An 11,435-nucleotide genomic window follows, 5' to 3' on the forward strand; every position below is an offset into this window, starting at 1 on the left:
TAAAACATGCATCCTACTAATAACATGAACATTAACTACAATTCACAATGGCCTTTAATCAATGTCAGTTTGATTTCTTTTGATACCAAGCAATAAATAAAGTGATCATGGTGAAGCAAACATTGCTTTCTAAATAAAAGCTTTCATGGTTATTTTTCCTTTTTCCTTTTCTGTCATTGTCTCATGTGAAAACCAGTATTTTGTCCCTGATTCAGCAAGTTGCTTATTGTGTGCCTTGTGTTAAGCATAAGAGTAGCCAATGGATCATATGCTTAAAGCCAGGCACTTTCTTGAACATTTTATTCGTCAATTTTGGATGCTTTACTCTGATTCCAGATTAGCATTCCATAGCTTTTCTACCAGATGCCGTGCACCATAAATATTTGCATTAATAAACAGATAGGCCAGATGCAGTGATGGACTGGACTTTATCGGACACTTGCTCAGAAAAAATGAATTTTAGGAGATAGGGGTTGCTCACATCGAATTTTATATTTGCTTAATAAAGAACCTGCAGTGGCTGGCTGAAAGGAGAATGGAAGAACATGTGTTCCAACCTCTTCAATGCATTGAGTATTTTATCATTACAGAGACATTATTGGAGCACTTACTGCAGGTATCAGTAACAGGAGCAGTTGAATACTTGCTATTGCCCCCACTGGAGTTTCTCCTTTGAAACATTTCTAAAACAGTTCTGTAAAATAGGTAGCATATACCAAGTACATGATGGTGCTGTATGGTATAAAAGTTTTGTTTTATCAGTGGGGATTTGGGCCAAGCTACTTCAATCACTGACTGCCAGCCAGGAGCATCTCAGTATCACCTTTACATCACACCCATGCCTCAATGACAACCTATGGAACCGAATTCTACCCAGCACGATTGGATTATGGAAATCATCATCACATGATGTAATTAAGGTGAAGAACATATCAAAATTTAAAGAGATAATAGACATGTATGGATAACAAGATAGCCAGAGTTATAATAGTATATATTTTTAAGAGTTTTGAAAGATATAAAATCTCATGTTTCAGAGCCTAAACCAATCTCTAGTTGGTAGGGGCTAAGAGAATATGCTGGGGAATCAGATTATCCTATTTATAAGAATTGCATGTGAAGCTCTGCACACAAAAAGCTATTTATAGTGCACAACATTAAAGTTTTATTGGGCCCACAAACCATAGGAACAACGCTGCGTATTTCTTGAGCATCATCTACCACATCTGATGTATTAACTATTTACATAGACAACTCTGCTTTATAGAGCACTTCCACTACATCTGTCTTTATATAAAGGCAACGAACCAATTTCAATTAGCAATATAAATCCTGGCTTCACTAAAGTCAGTGGCAAAATTCCCCTTGAGGTCCATGGGGCCTGGATTTCATCAATAGTCACTGAAAAGATTAGTCAAAGTTACCAGTCTTTCAGCCATCTGTTTTACAGCCCAGACCCATAATAGCTACACCTAACTACAGCAAGGTTTCTTGCAACACTTTCTGAAGCAGCTGATACTGGCCACCATCAGAGACAGAATATGGACTGGCAGGACAGCAGGTCTGACCCACTATTGTTGTCCATATGTTTATTCAAGCTAGAAAGACATATTTCCCACAAGTTTGTCACATGCTTAAACAAGTGTTTTCTACATCAATGTAAGTAGGGAAAATGTTAAAAAGGCACAAAAGTCAGTTTTCATTATATCTAGACTAGATGGTGGTATGAAAGATATAACTACTTATATTATTCTATACTTCACTAGGTTATTCATAGTCATAGACCAACCAAAGCAGTTCATTTTACACATTTCATATGTAGTCAAAAATCATCATCAAGATGTGCAATCTGTTTTGTAAGGCACATAGTGCCTGGAGCCTTAACATTTTCCAGTGGGACTATATGTCAACAAATTCCTCACATTTAGTTTTTCCATGGCAAAAATAAGATCCTCTAAGTTAAGATGTACATCAGTCTTATTTTTAAAGCCATTCTTTATATAGCAAATGGTAATGTGCTTGGGGAACAAGCACTTGGCAGACTCTGCTCACAAGAGGCCCACAGCTTGAATAGCTAGGTTGCTGCAGGTCAGTTTGTAAGTGCATGTGTCTTGTGCTAGTAGTCTCTTATATTCACAAGCATCAAATGGATAGCAAGAGCAAAGCCCCTTTATTGTCCATCCTGAGTGACTGTTTTTCTTATATTAATGTTTTTGGCAGCTAGATCATCTGGTAAGTGGCACACCATCTATTTATCTACATAAATAGATGGGAAAGTACGGCAATTCTTGAGGGCACTATCTGCATTAGACAAAGGGTGTACTGTACAAATGCACATCTACAGGCATCTAAGCTGTAAACGTACACTACTGTAGGTAACAAAATATTTTCTATTTCCAAAATGCATGCCATTAGATAATCGAGATTACATTATTTTACAATATAAAAAGTGCCATACCACGCAACACCATCAGATCGATATGTAAAACACACCTCTTTAACTGAGCTTTCTCACAATAACGACAGTCAAAATATATCCCTTCACTTGGGGCTAGGAAGATTTAAAAAAAAAGTGTTCAACACACTGATACAGTGGTAATAACACAATGTGAAAAATCTACATACACGAGACAGAAACAGATCATTGGTCCAGCTAATTAAGTATCCTGCCAGGCCACAAATATGTGAAGATGAGCCAAAGGAAAGTGGCAAACAAAAAAAGATTATTTTAGCATTGAAACAATCTACAATGAGTGCCAACAAGAGGTTATAGCAAAAAAAAATCTGTATAGCCAACATAATATATCAACTGCTGACATGAAATTAATCAAGATGAAAAATCCTCCCACACAGCACTGATGATTATGTGACACGCCCCACCCCCCCCCAACCACCCTCACCCCATCAGATTTAACATCAGCTGAAACATCAGATCTTTTAGACCCACTCGTCCCCTAGCCACCTGCTCGCCCTCCCCACCCCCGCTCACAGTAGGAATTTCCCGTATCCCATGTTGATATACTGGAGCCACCATAGAGCTGAGTGCTATACAATACAGGAAGTTCCTATGGCTGGGTGACTCCCCCAGCTGTTGTCCACCCTCCCCACGTTCAAGTGAAAATCTGCCAGTTCTGCTGCTAGGGTCTGCTGCACCCATTGAAGACAGAGAGTTGTCCCCAACAATCAGACAAGCTAGCCATTTAACATGGCAATAGGCAGCCTTACAACTTCACAGTATAGTCCTCTAAATGATAACGCCATATGCAGAAAGCCCCAGTTCTTGTGTCTTTCTTCCATGGTCAGGGTTTAACTTGTCGTGACTAATATTAAACATCTGGCCCTGTCCTGGAGTCACCGTTAGCCCACCATCCATTCGTGTTTTGATTGCACTGATTCTCACACTTCGCCCTTGATGGCACTTCCTTTTGCTTACGCAAGCCTGCATCGCATCCGCTCTGTTTGTTAGATAGCCTCTTCCCTAACCCATCTAGAGCTTGAATCTCAATTTCCCTCAAACTCAGGTCTTGCATGACTGCTCTACCAGCCACTGGAGCCTTTAGTCAGAAGGCTGAGAAGGGGCATGGTGGCTGAGCTAAGAACACGAGGGGTGGACAGGTGGGGGCAGGGGGAGGGTTGTCTGAGCCAAAAAAGCCACAAAAAAAATGTGATGATTTGTTAGCCTGTGGAAACAGACCAAGTTTCCAAGGCCTGAACATGCTGTAGTTCATACCAGCTATGGAAGAGGCATGTTCATGAGTGAGCCAGTTCATATCTGCATGTGTGTCCACATTTTGGCTAAAGAAATCCAGAATGAGTGCAACCAACAGCCCTTCCCCAGCATCTTAACCGCTCTTTGTTTAAGTACAAGACCAAACAGCAACCTTGCTAAGCTGTCCTCTCACCCGCTTCCCAAGAGCTATGCTCCTGATGGCTGGTATCTAGGTCACTGCAAGGAATTCCTCTTTGTGGATTTTGTTTAGGTTGGTGATGTTGCATCTCCTTTGGCGATTTCTGTGTCACTGGAATATCCCGCTTGAAGTAACCAGAAATTGTCCTTGCTCCCACTATTGCAGCACAACCTGAGATGACAAGACACGCCCAGGTGAGAAGTGAGGGCGTTTTGTTTCGCTCTCTAATTTTTTCCGGGTGGTGTCTCATAGGATCACAATGTGATGTGACTGAGCTCCCGCCCAACACCAATGACCATCACCTGAAGCACATGTTTGCAAAGCCAGACCAGGAGCCACAGGAAGGAGTGATATAATGTACTAGCATTCACTATTTTACAGTCATTTGAAAGGGGTGTGTGGGCAGTGTTGTGTGTGGCTTTTAATTTCAGGTGATGAGGTTAACCAGCCCTGACTGGACCATGTAGGCATCCAGGAAGCAGACTTCTTTGCCCAGAAAGGATGGTGTGTAAAATTAGATGATAGGAGAAGGCAGTTATTCACATCTATTGTCATTACATGCCACTCCTTACAAACAGCCATAAGGTATGTCATTTTATATTGGGGTGAGAAAGGCTAGGGTGACACTAAACATTACATGTGGTACATATCTTATAAAGAGCTGTCCAACTTAATATAGCGCTAATTGGACTAACCGCTTAGGCCTCATTCCTTCCAGGTGCTGTGGACCAGCTGCAGCTGGCAGAATCAGGCCCTTATCATTTAAGGCTGCTCAGAAAGAGAAACCGGAAGGATGGGCTTGGAGTTAAGTCACTGGGCAAGGGGCCAGGAGATCTGGGTCGCTCTGTGTGATCTTTAGAGCAGGACTGACTCTTATGATTAATATCTATGGTGTTGTAGAATTTAGGCATTACTGTGTAGAATCAGACCATCACGGTCTGTGTGTCTCCTTGCTGTGAGACACAGCTCTGCAGGTGCACTGCCTCGGTTCCGCCCACATCGGTGACTTCTGGGGGCTCAGCCCTCCAGCCAGGTCACCATAACATTTCATTCTCTTCTGGGGTAGCAGAGACCAGAGTCTTGGTGCAAAACACACACTATAAAGGAGTCTTTGCCCCAGCAGGGCTTAATTCTGGGCTTATTTGTCCATCTGTCCTCTGAGTTTATAAACTTATAGACTTTAAGGTCAGACGGGACCAATATGCTCATCCAGTCTGACCTCCTGCACAATGCAGGCCACAGAACTTCACCCACCCACTCCTGTAATAGACCCCTAACCTATGACTGAATTATTGAAGTCCTCAAATCATGGTTTAAAGACTTCAGGGTATAGAGAATCCACCAGCAAGTGATCCATGCCCCATGCTACAGAGGAAGGCGAAAAAACCCCAGGTCTCTGCCAATCTGCCTGGGGAAAAATTCCTTCCCAACCCATATATGGCAACCAGCTAAACCCTGAGCATGTAGGCAAGACTCACCAGCCAGCCACCCAAGAAAGAATTCTCCATCCTCCTTCTGGCTTGTCAAGTGACATACCCTCTACCATCCCCTGTCAGGTCCTAACTTCCCCGTCCAGGGAGGCTTGAGCAGGCAGCGACCTACTCATCTCTGGATTCCTGTCCAGCTTCTCTCTCCACGTGAAGGCCATTACCGTACATCTTTTCCTAGACAGGCTCTTGCTGAGCAGCCTCTTCCCTTTTCAGCCCTTCCTTGTGGCCTAGCACCCACCACAGGTGTAGCAGGCAGGACTAAGTAGGCTCACAGTAGTCCCTTAACCCTTTCCAGGTCTGTATGGGGTTTGCAAAGCCCATCACCCTGCAGTATAAATGCTAAACAATAAATGGCATAGCTGCCCATTTGCATCCCAAAAACCAAGCTCCCTTCTACTTTTAGCAAAGGTGTGGAAGCTGTGCTCCCACAGCTACCTCGCCATTGCACCCTGCGGACAGGCTCTTCCATGACAAGCTGGACAGCCAAAGAGAACAACCCTTTAGTCAGGTTCAGGCAAAGCATTTGTTCCAGGAGGAAAAGGGGTGGGGTTTCCAGGCACACAGAGAGAGGGGCAGCATGCTGCTCAAAGCTCGCAGGTGAGCTTCTTCTACCACACTTCCTTGTGAGCATGCATGGCCTGGTCTACGAGCCAGCGCCAGGGCAGGCTAAGGCCAGGCTCAGCTTTCCTCCTCTTTGAGGTGATGGGAAACGCCACGGGCATGCAGAAGAGCAGTCCCATGTACTCCATTCAAATACAGGGCCCACAACTAGGGCAGGCTGTTCTGCAGATCATGCAAGACAGGGATGCTCTTCGCACGTGCCATGCCCTCCCCCTCCCCCCATGCCTCATGCACCTATGTCAGAGCTGGTCAAAATCTGGCCTGTATGGCTACAGCAAGTTCCAGGGCCCCTAAAAGGCTGACCTAAAATGCATGCCATTAAAAAACAATGCCGCCTTTGCGATGTGACTTTTCTGCAGAATTTTCTGGGTTCAGCATAGGAAATAATCCAAAAACCTGGCACAAGTAACAAGTGGTAAGGGCTACTTTTTTAATGGCACCTACTAATGCTCAGATTTAAATCCACATTTACAGCTCCGTTCCCAGGCAGAGCCAACTACGAGAAAAGCCATGCTGTACAGCGCTGCTATTTTTGTCTCAGCTCTCAGTAGGCTGGCCTGTATCTTAACTCACATCGGAGTGTATTTACTCACATGATTAGCCTCACTGACATCATAAAGGGTTGCACACTCTAGCCCACTGGGTTTATTCTGCCTCAAAAAGCTGCCTATCCCACCACGCCTTCTGTAGAGCACAACCAGCACCCTCCACAGATGAATGTAACGCATCAGCTGTCAGACCAGATGCCAGAGCAGACGCCCGGGTCTTGGCCAGCCAATTCTGTAGTTACTGAACCATTCAAATTCATTCACTAGCAGGAAATGTTATACAATGCTTGCAAATTGGAGATCAACAAATCCATGTCTTGAGCTTACATAACTATTGACAGTGGCACCCTTTCCTCTGCTTTTCACACCCACTAAACCCCTTCACAGCTGTTTATGTTTTATGCAGTTAACCACGCCATCCTCAGCAGACAAATGTGGCTACGTAGCCTACTGTTGCAACACATTTTTGTGTGCTAGATCCTACTCCGTGCCAGAGCTCTGCTCACTATAAATGAGGGTGAGGGGGGAGAAGGCTCCCCGATCACACTCCACAAGTCTGTTGTCGGCTGATTTGGCTTCCAGTGTAATTTAGAGCATCCTCAGGGCCCACGGAGCCATTATGCCGGCGAGGCATTACTCTGTCGCAGGGTGCTCTGATCACACATGCTCAAGCATGCTGCGTCTGCCACCATAGCCAGAAGAGACCGTAGAGATCCAGCTATGCCTGCTGGCTACTCCCCCGTACTGGGGGACTCCTCAGCTTCCCTTTTGGAGTTGTACTATGGCCACATTACTTGAATAGCAAAGCGTAAAGCAGTCATAGTAAGGCCTTTGTGCTTCCAGAGCACACCGTGCTCAAGCAAAACCTTGTCTTTGTCTTTCAAATAGTTTCTGAATGCTGATTGTTCCAAAGACATGGCCATTAAAAGGGACGCTTTCCAGGACATTATATTTGTCCATCTCAGGCTTTTCCATAGCACCATCAGTCTCCATCATGCTGGTTCTGGTGGAATTGCTTCGTCAAAGAACAGGGCCTTGCAGTCTGAAAGCAGCCAAATGCTGAACTGATCTGATCACTTTCTGGAAACTTCTTCCACAGCTGAACCTCTTGACTAAGAATGCTCTGTCTTCGACTTCCATGCATGTCTGTAGTCAAGTGTCGGTCACCCCTCCCCTCTGTGTTGGAGAGAGGCCACCGCCTCATTATGTCACCATCTCTTGACAAGGCAGGACTTAGCCAAGAGATTGTCAGGGGTACTCTGGGCGGGGCAGGGTGAGTGCACAGTCTATAAGGTCTGGGCTTTTAGGGAGGGGCAGATCCAAGCAGAGGTCTTTAGCCCTGGCCCTCAGGTAGGGTAGGGCAAGTGAACAGTCTAAAGCCCAGGCCCTCAGGCAGGATCTGGCAAGGGAACAGTCTATGGCCTGGGGTCTTGGCTCAAGTAGACGACATGCAAATGCAGGCCCCTTGGCCTGTGGTGAGGTTCTGCCACCTCAGGAGTGAGGTGGCAGGCGGTAGGGGGACACGGGCACATCCAACTCCACCATATCCCAGGGAGTGTTCCCCCACTGGATCAGCAGGGACTCCAACTGTAACACGCTGACTGGGGTGCAGGCCAAATACAACTGAATTGCAGTTAGCCACCCCAGGCTACTTCCTACCCTCTTTTCAGAGTGTACCTGGGTCCACAGAGTATTCTTGTTTAACCTGGGGTAGGCAGCCAGCAGCAGTCCTGCTGGTTCCCGTGCAGGCCCAGGCTCCCCAGTGGGCAAAGTGTCTTTGGACCTGTCTGCAAAGACAGTGGCCTGGAGCAAGCCAGATGCATCCATCTCCCTTGCTGTCTCAGCCCCAACTGAGGTGGAAGCCCTGCCTTTTATATTTCCTGTCCTACCCCCTCCCCCCCCCCCACTTCCAGTGGGAGGGGTGAGGTTGGTCTGGCTCTGCCCACTTGGGTAGGGAGGGTGGCTCCACCCCATCACTCAGGAGGAGGCCACACTGCCTCATTACAATGTTATTCAGGGCTTTGTAAGCTCCACTTTCTGTGAAGAACTTCAGCTGGCTAGGCAAATCATGGATGGAGAGGTGGTAATTGATGTAGCTCGGTTCAGACCAATTGATGGTTAAGAAGAGCAGGACCAAAACTGACTGACGATGGAACTGAACTGAGAGCCAGTAGAGGGAGCAGAGCAGAGAGGTGAAGTGCTCGTAGTTACCCATCTCATTGACAAGGCAGAAAGCTGCACTCTGTGCAAGCTGGAGATACAGTATTGCATCCACATTCAGACCCAGAAATCCATTATAGAGGTGATGAATGCACAGACCATTGGGCCAGATGCTCATTTACACTAGGACCACTTCAACTGTAAAGGGGCCTTAAAATGAGTGTACCTGCTTTCAGATCCATTTGCAGTGCCTGGGTGGTGTAAAAGAGGCTCTTAGTGTAAATGTGAATAAGGCCAATTTTGTCCAGAACCTGCTCTGGGGTGTAGAGATGGAGTTCCCTAGCAAGCTGTAGATGGGTCTGGAGAATCCCAGCTAGTTCTTCAAAGAATTCTTCCTTCTACCCAATGTCACCTTGTTTGTGCCCTGTCTTGATCAGCCCCAGCAGAATACCAATCACAGGCGTGCCTGACAAAATGACTAGAGAAGGACCTAACGTGTGGTGGTAGCTTCTGGGACATATCATAGAGAAGAATAGCTACGCAAATTGCTACAGTGCAGACACAGTGAAGATATGAACCTTCCCTGCCCGTTGGATAGTGGGAAAAGTAGAAGCCGTCAGAGTACTGAGCTGCAAAGTGAATTATACAATTATGGTATGAGAGCTAGAATGAAGCAGATAGTGCTTCCTGCATGGTTCGATGCTTTATTAAAGATACAGTGCTGACTATCATACATGACACCTCCAGCCATTCTACACACAGTCTGAGGCAGAAAGAACCATGTATGCATATAACCAAGATATCATAGACAGTACTGCAAGTTCATACAGTCATACAAAACTCAGAGATCCTTACTCAGGCTGTTTGCTTCCCTGCAACATAGAGTCAATATGACAGTATACTTACTTATAAGTACATACCACAGCAACAAATGAACTGATTAGATGCAAATACAGGAACCCCTGAATTTCTCTAGTGGATGGTTTGTCAACCTCACAGATGTCAGATGAGTATTACAATTAAAAGAAAACAGGCAGATTTAGTTAACAGTGGTTTCTGGACCACCTGTCTGTTAACACTCTGCATTGCAGGTCTTGAACTCAGCTAAGACAATAAATAGTGCACACCGCTGTATGTGCGCAATACTCGCAAGCCAGGCCACTGTGGCAAATTCCATAACTAACTGGTGAATATTCAAGCAAAGGCCCCAACTATACATAGACCTGGAACAACCTGGAAAACAAGGGCTCCTTGCAGGTCTACAGAATGAGAGTTGAATTAATAGGCCCTGGGTTTGGGGGTTATAATGAGAAGGAAGGCACAGTTGACATTTATCGGATCAAACAAACAGTGATGAATGGATGTAGCTCCAATTGTGGTAGAAAATGTATGAGGCAACCTGGGATACATAAAAGGCAAAGTGATGTGTCAAATCGCAGTCAAGTGTGAGCAATAAAGTCTGACAGATCATTTCTCAAGAAGAGAAGACAAGAGGAGTGTGGAATCCCGATTTCGCCCCAAGGAAGAGAAGAAGGAGGAAGAACATCTGAATCAATCACATCTCATCTGAATAAAGTGGATTCACTGTATATTACTGCAATGTAGAACCAAATTCATACAAGCCATTGAGTGCTGGAAATGGATGAATGAGAGTAATAAAATTCATTAATGTATGAAAAGGCTAAATTCATTGTCTGTAAAAGTGCTTTGAGAATCTCGTATGTAAGGCACCATAGAAGCACAAATAATTATCATCAGCACTGACATGTTGCAGTGCTTAGCAGCCTATAGGCAAATGCTGAGACCACTGCAGTGATGCAAGTCTGGGATGAGATCAGATTAAAGTCCATGAAAATGCCAGATTTTAAAGAAAAGAAGAGAATGTTCAGGATTGCCAGCAGTTATTAAAGGAATCTATTCTTGTCTCCGGCCCATTTGACAACAGAACAAGTCTCTTTTGCTGCTATTCATTCATTTAAATATTTCATGTAATTAACATGGGCACTGACATGGCCGGTGTTCCTTGAAGAACAGTAAAAAATCCATTACTCTTCTCTTTCTTTGTTGAAATGACCGAGGTGTAAGGCAAGTTAGAAGGAAAATCTGTGCTTGATTGTTTTATTTCTCGTTTGTCTATCATGCTGACTGAGGAAACGAAAAGTCATTAATCACCTCTCAAAACAGCAGATTAAAATTGCTTTGGTGTAGCAAGGATTAAAAAGGAGCACTAAAGCATGTCAATTAATTGAAATGAGTAAGACAGTGTCAGGCTCCTCATTCAAACCTAAGTAGCAGGTGACAGGTAACAGATCTTGGCTAATATTAAGAAAAATTGAGGGGGAAATCACAGTTGACTAGACGAGAAGTAACAAATGAGTTACAAGATGGAATGAAAGAACAGATGAGGAGAAGAGGAGCGTTTATATTAATAATCCCAGGTTCTTTATTGTCTTAAAACATTTAGTCAGAAACCTCTAGCCATGAATTCCTTCTCATCACATTATTCATACAAGTACTAAGCAAACAGAGGTTAGTAGACAAGCACCCATCATTCTCGAGGTTTCTTGAGAAGAATGCTAGCGATAGCATACCAGACCTGTCAGTGACATCTCTGTGCAGGTACATGAAGATGCTTCTCTTCCCCAGCTAGACTTTGGAAAGGCCTACATACGTTGAGGCTGCAAATAAACAAATCTGCCGGGATGAAA

This window comes from Emydura macquarii, unplaced genomic scaffold (assembly GCF_026122565.2).
Source record: "Emydura macquarii macquarii isolate MOO-44397 ecotype Brisbane River unplaced genomic scaffold, CSIRO-AGI_Emac_v2 contig_2321, whole genome shotgun sequence".
Classification (NCBI taxonomy): Eukaryota; Metazoa; Chordata; order Testudines; family Chelidae; genus Emydura; species Emydura macquarii.